The sequence below is a fragment of the Mastomys coucha genome, chromosome X (genome assembly GCF_008632895.1).
Source record: "Mastomys coucha isolate ucsf_1 chromosome X, UCSF_Mcou_1, whole genome shotgun sequence".
NCBI classification, from domain to species: domain Eukaryota; kingdom Metazoa; phylum Chordata; class Mammalia; order Rodentia; family Muridae; genus Mastomys; species Mastomys coucha.
This window is the reverse complement of record NC_045030.1, coordinates 13694412-13703860: the sequence shown is the minus strand read 5'-3', so window position 1 is coordinate 13703860 and position 9449 is coordinate 13694412.

The window sequence follows — 9449 nt, the reverse complement described above, 5'->3', positions numbered from 1 at the left end:
TTTACTTCATCACTGTATACTCCACTCAATTTCCATTCAGGGATCCCGGACAGAGAATGGAAAGCAGGTAGCTTAATCTTTAATGTGGAAATTATCCTTGGTCCTGCGCCCTATAGGTCTTATGGTTCCTGTTTAGTTATTAATAGCCAGGGTTTTTGGCTACCAAACCCTTTCAGACAAATTGTATAAAGAACTAGTGCTGTCAGGAATCTTCCAGTATGGAAGTAGTGGCCTAAATAGATCTTGAAACCAGAAAATCAAAACCCTAGTTGGTTATTGGAAAGCACAGGTCTCAGAGCAGACTTTGGCCTCCATACTTGCTCATGGAGCTTCTGTAGTTTGTGTTATTTGGTCACAAATGAGTGCCATGAGGAAAATAGGTAAACTGAGATGTTTCCTGAGCAGATAGTGAGTGAGGAACTGAAGTACGTTGCTATTTTAGGTTATTCCAATAGAGCCATGTTAGAAATGAAGACTGCCTTTGTATGTTTATACAGATCTATGAGAATATATTTATTTTATAAAACTCAGAATCCACTCCTTAAAGAACAAGGTGTAATAGGAAGTACATTTGGTGGGCACATAAATGCATCTTCAAAGATACAGAAAGTAAATGGGGATTAAAAAATATATTCTGAGGATTATCCTTGTTAATAGGAATTCAGTAATAGTTATCTTTGGCTTTTGTTCAAGACAGGGTCTCACACAATAGCTTAGGCTGTCCTAAAACTCACTGTGTAACGTTGGTTGGCCTTGAATTTCAGGGCAGTCCTGCCTCAGCCTCCTGAGTACTGGAATGACAAACATGAGCTACCACACCCAGCTCCAGACATCTTTATCTTAAGGTTAAAAGCAACAGTGGGATTTTCTTTTGACGATATATATTTTAAAAATTCACCTCAGTGTTTCAGTCACTGGGACCACATGTCAGTGTGCTGTTTCATTTTGTAGATAGTTGTGTTATAAATCTCATAATATACTTGGATAATTTTGTCCTTTGTCTTTAGATCGTCTTGTTGCTTTTAAATGTATTGAGAGATTTATTTTGTCAGTGTGTGATGTCCTGAGATATGTCAAATATTGATATGTTGATGTGGGTTGTTTGTAATTGTGAGAAAACATTTTTCTTCAGGATATTTGATCTTCTGTTTCAGTCTTCTCCTTGATCCAAATCTGAATTCTAATGTTACTTGATTAGCTAATTTTTCATTATATACTCAAGATTATTAGTGATAAGGCAGGAGACTCTGACCTGCACATGCACATAGTGTGTACACCTGAACATACCTGTGCATGCACATGTATCCACTCACAGACAAAGAAATCAGATTTTATTTCTCAGTGTCAATAGAGGAAGTGAATAGTTGCCCTCTTGTCTCTGAGTAATGCAGGGCAGGAAGGCTTAGGGGAAGCACTTGTTGACTATCTGCTCTGTGTTGGGTATGCATATTAATTTCTGGAAACTACAATTTAAATTTAAAATACTTGTTATGTATTTTTTGGGGGGGAGTTGGTTTTTCGAGACAGGGTTTCTCTGTGTAGCCCTGGCTGTCCTGGAACTCACTCTGTAGACCAGGCTGGCCTCGAACTCAAAAGTCCACCTGCCTCTGCCTCCCAAGTGCTGGGATTAAAGGCATGTGCCACCACTGCCTGGCTGTTATGTTTTATGATTTTGGAAATGAAAATGTTCAATTGTGAAATCCCAAAACTCTAAAGTCTTTTTAAAGTCTCATTTTTGTCATCTGTCTTATTGGCATATATTCATTGTACACAGTCCTGGATTTCATGAGAACATTTTAACACAAGTGTTTGGTACACATTGACAGTGTTCTCTTCATACCCTGCTGTATCCTCCAGGTTTTTCTCCTACTGCATCCTGCCATTTACCTTTTTTTCCCATTGACCAGCGCTTTTTCAACCTTCCTAATGCTATGACCCTTTAATACAGTTCCTTATGCTGTGATGATACCCAACCATAAAATTATTTTTATTGCTACTTCATAAATGTAATTTTGTTACTATTCTGAATGGTAAATATTATGAATGTAAATATTTTTCGAAACAGAGGCTTTTCAAACGAGTCATGGCCATAGGTTGAGAACTCCTGCTTTAGACATTCAAGCTTTTATTTTCATGTCATACATATATGCATAATTTTATGTTATATCTATGAAGTATGGGATTCAAAAATGAGAGAAAATATCCAATATATGTTTTTTGAGTCTGACTTAATATACTTATTGTGATAATATTCAGCTGCACATATTTTCCTACATAGCACATAATTTCATCCTTCATGGATTATGTATGTATGAATGTATGTATGTACCACATTCTCTTTATCCGTTCGTCTGATGATAGACACTTAGGTTGATTTCATAGTTTAGCTCTTGGGAATCCTGCTGCAGTAAACATGGATGCGCAAGTATCTTGTCTTGGAATCCTTTGAGTAACTATCTAGGAATCTTCCGCTTCTTTTCTATTGAACTGATATTTAATCTGAGAGAAGTATCTTAGTATTAAACAAATAAGCTAGCATAGTTATAAATATCTCTGGAAATACATGTAACAGACTAGGCATATGTGTAACAGACTAGGCATTGGTTCCTTAGGGGGCAGAATCTCAATGGCTGTGACTTTTGAGTCAAGGCAGATGTCACCATGAACTTTTTTGTCCATTTTGATTTTTGAACTGTAAAAGTGGTGTAATCATTTACTTAATACCATGTCTATGCCTCCTTTCTGTAGCACTTGTGATGTATGTGCATCTTACATCACTCAATTTAACACCCACATCTCCCTGTTTAAATCATACTATGTCACTCCACTATCCCCGAGGAATAGTTACTACATTAGACATTTACAGATCCTGTAGTAGTAAGTACTTGTTTGGGTACAAAAGGCTTAAAGACAATAAGAGACACATTGTGAATGTTTAGCATTTGAGGTAAAAGACAAGGACCAAAGGACACTTATGATCATTCTTCCCTGATAAGAGGCCAAGGCAGCTACAAGGCAAAGTGTTCTCAGACTCAACTTTCCAGGGATTTTGAAAGTAGCCCCCAGACCTTGACATGTTAGCTGTAGACATGTGGACAAAGAATGAGCACAGCAATAGTCTGTGTTATGTTAGGCTAAGGAGCTCCTGGTTATCTCTGTAGGTGATTTAGTACCATTCTGAAGTTACTGGATCCTGCATGTCTGTCTGTATAGTCAAAATAATAGACTGTGAATTAATTGTAGTTCTCTCTCATGTTTACAGTAGTTCTACTTCCTCTATAGTATTTTTGTGTCAACTGATGTGTATCCATAATAATATTATTGTGCCATAGTAGCCTACCACATGTTTTCTTAATTCTCCCTTCTCCATGTCTGCCCTGCCAGTTTTATGAAGATTTACTGGTCAGCCATTGTAAGTTCTATGGATTGTGGGTTATGTGCTGCTTCTCTGGTGCTAATTGGACCTGGATTGCTAAGCACAGTCTGAGAGTGGGCATTACAAAGTATGAAAGGGAAAATATGACTTATAGTCATGTTAAGCATCTATTTGGGAATCTGTGTTAGTGAGACTTTCTTATTGCTCTCACCAGATACCAGAGAGAAACTAGTTAAGAGAGGGAGCACAAGAGGGTTTCCTCTTCTGGTTTCAGCCTGTCATAGTGTGGAGCATAGGGCTTCTCATAATGTTGTTCAGGAAACAGAGAGAATATGCCTGCTGCCTTGGCTAGTTCTCCCCACCATCTTTTTTATTTCATCCAGATCCCCAGACATGAAATAGTGTTGCCTACTTTCGGGGAAAGTCTTTCTTCCTTAGATTATTCTTTCTGGAAACACCTTCACAGACATACCCAGAGGTACACTTCAGTAGCCAAGGCACTTCTCAGTCTTCAGAATACCCCCAGTCTCAGTAGTTCCAGCATTGCTCAAAAGTTCAAGTCCAAAATTTTCTCTGAATAATTAAATCAACTTCTACATGTGAGCCCCTGTAAAAACCAAACCAAACCAAACCAAACCAAAAAACCCAATTTATGTACTTCCAAGGAAAAAATGACACAAAAGTAACTGCCTATTCTAAAAGGGAGGATCAGGAAATAGAAAAGAAGGATCAGACAAGAGCAAGACTGAAACCCTGCAGGGGAAGATGAAGTTCTATAGCTTTCTGTCCACCATGTGGTGGTGTGACATGAGCTCTAAGGGTTTGGCAGCCCTACCTACTCCTATCCTATAGTCTTGCTGGTTGTAATCCAAATGGGTTTTTCTCTTGAGCTGGCCCTGCTTCCTGCTTGCCACCATGCTTGGCTCTCCATTGCATCTCCATTGCATGCATTTCATTTATCTAGTTTCATACACTGCCCTCTCAGGGGCTGCCTGCCCAGATATTCCTTTGAAGTCTAGAAGGAAGCTTCAATGACCCTGAAGCTCATTCTGCTTGCATGTAAAACTAGAATCACTTGGACGACACTAAAGTCTGTAACTTTTGAGACTCCAGTTTGTCAGGGTATAGTCAATCCATAAGGTACCCCCTGTACTATTCTTATTGTCCTCTTACAAAATACTTGGCTGCTTTTGAAAGACTTTTTGTTTACTTGTTTTCTGAATTGCTCTGGTTGTCCTGGAACTGGCTCTGTAGACCAGGCTGGCTTCAGTCTCACAGAGATCCACCTGTCTCTGCCTCTAGAGTGCTGGGACTGAAGGGATGCACCACCATGGCCTCTGCCTCTGCCTCTCAAGTGCTGGGATTAAAGGCATGTACCACTACTGTCCAGCAGGATTTTTGTTTTTATGTGTATTTGTGTGGGTGTATCACATATGTGTAGGTGCTTGAGGAGGCTAGAAAGAGTGTGTTAGATTCTCTGAAGCTGAAATTTCGGGCTGTTGTGAACCACCTGAAATGGGTGCTGGGTCATCTGGAAACACTCTTAACTGCAGAGTAATTTCTTTTTTTTTTTTTTTAAGGTTTATTTAATTTTATTTATATGAGTACACTGTAGCTGTCTTCAGACACACCAGAAGAGGGCATCGGACCCCATTACAGATGGTTGTGAGCCACCATGTGGTTACTGGGAATTCAACTCAGGATCTCTGGAAGAGCAGTCAATGTTCTTAACCACTGAGCCATCTTTCCAGCTCCAGAGCAATTTTTTAAATTTTTAATTATTTAAAAAGTTATTTTAATCTTTTCAGACATCATTCCTTCCTAGGCGATATCTTTTCACAGACTTTTCTTGGAGTACTGGAAGGTTTTCAGACTTTTCTGTTCTTCACTTTTTTCCCCATTCTCATTGTAAACCTGGCTAAGAGCTTCCAGACGCATCCAAACTACAGCTTGGATGGTATTGATGCTTTCAAATGTCTTCCCTCAGATTAATTGGTTCGTTGTCATAAAAGACAGTTTAATACAAAAATCTCAGGACAGGTATAAAAACATAGACAAGTTATTTGTCAGAATGTAACATGAATGTCTTATGATCCAATTTCTAATAGAAGTCTTTGTTTCCATCTGAAACTTTGCTTCATTCTGTATGCATCATGGTCTTCTGACTTTCTATTGTACTTATCCTCAAACTCTGCTTACAGCAGTCTAAGGTTTCTCAGCCGACAGGTTCAAATGTTTTCATATTCTTCTCACAACCCAATGGCTTCTGAACTGCATTATCAGGTAGTCATGGTAACAGCCTCACTTCTCTAGTATCACATTTGTGTGAGATTTTCTTATTGCTGTTTTTGAGAGACATAGCTTAGAGGAGGAAGGATTTATTTTGGATCATGGTTTTAGATATTTTTTATCATGGCAGGTAGGACATTGCATGGTAAAGCAGCTTACATTATGGTTGGGGAGGGACAGGAAGAGAGACACATTGCACTTGTGGGAATTTTCCTTTTCCCTTTTTTATTCCATCTGGAACTCCAGCCTTTAAGGTAGTGCTGCCCACATTCAGTGTAGATCTTGACCTCTTAGTAGTTAGTTCCCTGCCCTGCAATTGCACTTATAGACATACTCAGCTGTGTTCTACCAATATCCTAGCTTGTCAGTCCATTCAGGCTGAGAATCAAGAACCTGTGACCAAACATTGCACTATCTATCTCTGTGTTAATTAGGTGTTCTCATCAAAAGAACTTCTTGCCTTGGCCCAAGTTTAGAGTAGTCCCACTTTGGCAACAAATGTTTTTGGATTCAAATTGCCGGTCTGCTACTTATGTATGGCTTTGGGGAAGTTCTCTGAACCTTGGTTTTCTCTTTTGGGAAATGGATAAAATTGCTCACCTCATAGATGTATTCTAAAAGGTTAAGATGCAGAGTTTGATGCTTAATAACTTGGTAAATATTAGTTTCAATTCTCACTTAACACTTTTGTGATTTCTTTGGCAAGCTTCTCTTTTTGAAGTTTGTTCAGTAGAGGCCTGACATCGTTTTAAGATCTATGAAGGCACAGTTAATGGTGAGGAGAATTGCATATTGTTATATATTTTTTGTGTGCTATATGCTAATACCTAGAAGAAAGTTGCACTGCACTTACCCTTCCCTTTAATCTAGCAATTTCCCTCCTTGTCCTTTGTCTTCCAGAAATTTATGTTAATAATATTACATTGTATATTTGTTGAAAGAAGAAAATGATCACCAAGAATGGACTAGTTAAATGATGGTGCACTCCAATTAAAGAATATTATACAGCCAGTGAAAAGAGATGTTTGAGATATTTTTATAAGCCAACTGTTCATCATATAATAGTGTGGGAGGAGATAAGGTACAGAATATTATATGTAACATTGTGTTTGATCTATCAATAATTATATAATATATACACATAAACATTATGTATAATATGTGAGATTTTTTAGGAATACATAATTTTGGTTGTGAACCTAGCCATGTCTCCACCCTGAAAACATATGTTCTAGCTTAAATGTTAACTTTTTGCTAGGCCTGGTAGTGTAGACCCTTAGTTTCAGATACTTAGGAGGCTAGTATAAGAGAATTTTAAGTTCAAGGGCTGCCTAGGCTACAGAGTGAGGCCAGACTGGGAAGTTTAATAAAACTCTGTCTCAAAATACAAAAGCTAAAAGAGCTGGGGATATAGCTTAGTGGTACAGGCTCTGCCTACCTTGTTCAAACTATAGTACCACAAAAAGTTAGCCTTTTATAAATGAGTTATCATTAGAAAATTGCTATTTGTAGCCCTTAATGATTACTGATTTGGACGAGTATTTTCAGTAAATTTCAGTCATAGGTGAAAGTCAGTTGTGTACCTATCTGCAGAGCCTTCCTACCTCCGAAGCATAGCTTCAAGCCCATGATCATTCAGTCCTGGTTAAACTCAGAGGCTCATAGATAATTGTGGTCGGCTTATCAGAATCTCTTGGGGGAGCTTTTACAAGATATATTAAATTGTAAGCCATGGGTAAGTGAAGATACCTGTCTTGTTTGCTGCTGTTTCTTCAACTCTTAGAACAGTGACTGACATATTGAAGGTGCTCTGTAAACATTTAATCATTGTAGTCTATGGAAAACCAATATACTGTAACAATATTTAGCATTGAGTGTCTTTGCTCTGAGTTCTTGTGCTTCAGATTCATACCAACATGAAAAATTTAAAGACATTAATGTACAAAAATATCTACATGAATGAGAGCAGACTGTTTAGAACAATGAAAGGGCAGGTGACATAAATATGTGTGTTTCTAGAAAATGGCGTGTTTGGTTGATAAACCACATAGTAGTTTTGTTTTTGAAAGCTAGGGATGAACACAGAGCCTTGTACATGCTACTGCTGGAGTATATCCCTAGTCTTTGATTTCTTTTCTGAGACAGTCTCACTATGTAGTCTAGGGTAGTTTTAAACTTGTAATCCTCCTTATTCAACCTCCTTAGTGCTGGCATTGCAGGTGTCTGCTTATTTTAAAACTTTTATAAAATATGTCTTAAAATTACTTTCACCATTTGACTTTACCATTCAGTAACATTCATAATGTGTACAAAGTCAGGTGGCCATTGCCACTATTTTGAAAAAAATTGTCAACATCCCGAACAAAGCCTCTATATCCCTTAAGTAGTAACTTACTATATTTTCTTACTAATAGTCCACATCTAATTTACTATTGTCCCCATGAACTTGTTTATTTTACATATTTCATTTAAGTAGATTCTTGTAATATTTGTGTTTGGCTTATTTTACTTAGCATAAGTTTTTTTTTTTTTCCTGGTGGCAGTAGGGATTAAGCTTTGAGCTTTTTTGTATATACTACTAAAGTGTTCTATCACTGAATTAGCCCACTAATCCTGAACATAATGCTTTAAAGAGTCCATGTTGTGTAATATGAATGAGCTTCATACTTTTATGTGGCTGAATGATATTCCAATCTATATATACATACCACATTCTATTCATCAGTTGATGGATCTATAGACTGTATAACAAATGTTATACTGCTATGAACATTCACATACAAATATCCATTTGAGTATCTGTATTCAGTTCTCTTGGGAATATACCAAAGAATAAAAATGCTGGTTCATATAGTGTTTCTCTGTTTGACATTTTTTTTAATAGTAAATATTTTTTCTTTTCTTTTTTTATTAGATATTTTCTTTATTTACATTTGAAATGTTATTCCCTTTCCTGGTTTCCCCTCTGAAAACCTCTATCCCCCCTCCCCCTGCTCACCAATCCACCCACTCCCACTTCCCTGTCCTGGTATTCCCCGAAACTGGGGCATTGAGCATTCACAGGGCCAAGGGCCTCTTCTCCCATTGATAACCTACAGGGCAATCCTCTGCTACATATGTGGCTGGAGACATGGATCCCTGTATGTGTACTAACCACTAAACTGTTTTCAGTAACAGTAACCTTATGTTGTAGTCCTACCTACCCCAAGATACAAGGACTCATATTTCTTCACATCCTCTCCAACACTTGTTGTTGAACTTCCTCTTTTGTGCTTGCAGTTCATTTGCATTTTTTATTTAGAGAAACAGCTATTGGGTTAGTTTGTTTTGAGTTGTACAAATTCTTTACATAGTCTACATATTAATCATTGGTCAGATATGTGGATTGCCAATATTTATTCCCATTCTATGGGTTGCCTTCTCACTTTGTTAGTGGAGCCATCTCATATGTAGTGAAAAAATTCTACCATAAAACAATTGTGTCAAATTACTCTGCTCCAATCTACTTCTGCTTTTGTCCTTTTATATTATTGTCCAAAAGTGTATCATTACATAGTATTTCCATAAACATATATTTATGATGACTTTTTAAGTTTCCCTTTTTAATCATATAGGAATGGGGAGTTATAAGCCAAAAAAAGCATTTATAATTACTTTATTAGTTTTTTAACTTTTATTGAATTATGATGAGAAAAGTTACATGATTTCAATTTATTTGAATTTGTAAACATTTAAAAACATATTTTAAGTAAATAGAATTAAATCACATTCTTGTTTCCCTTTT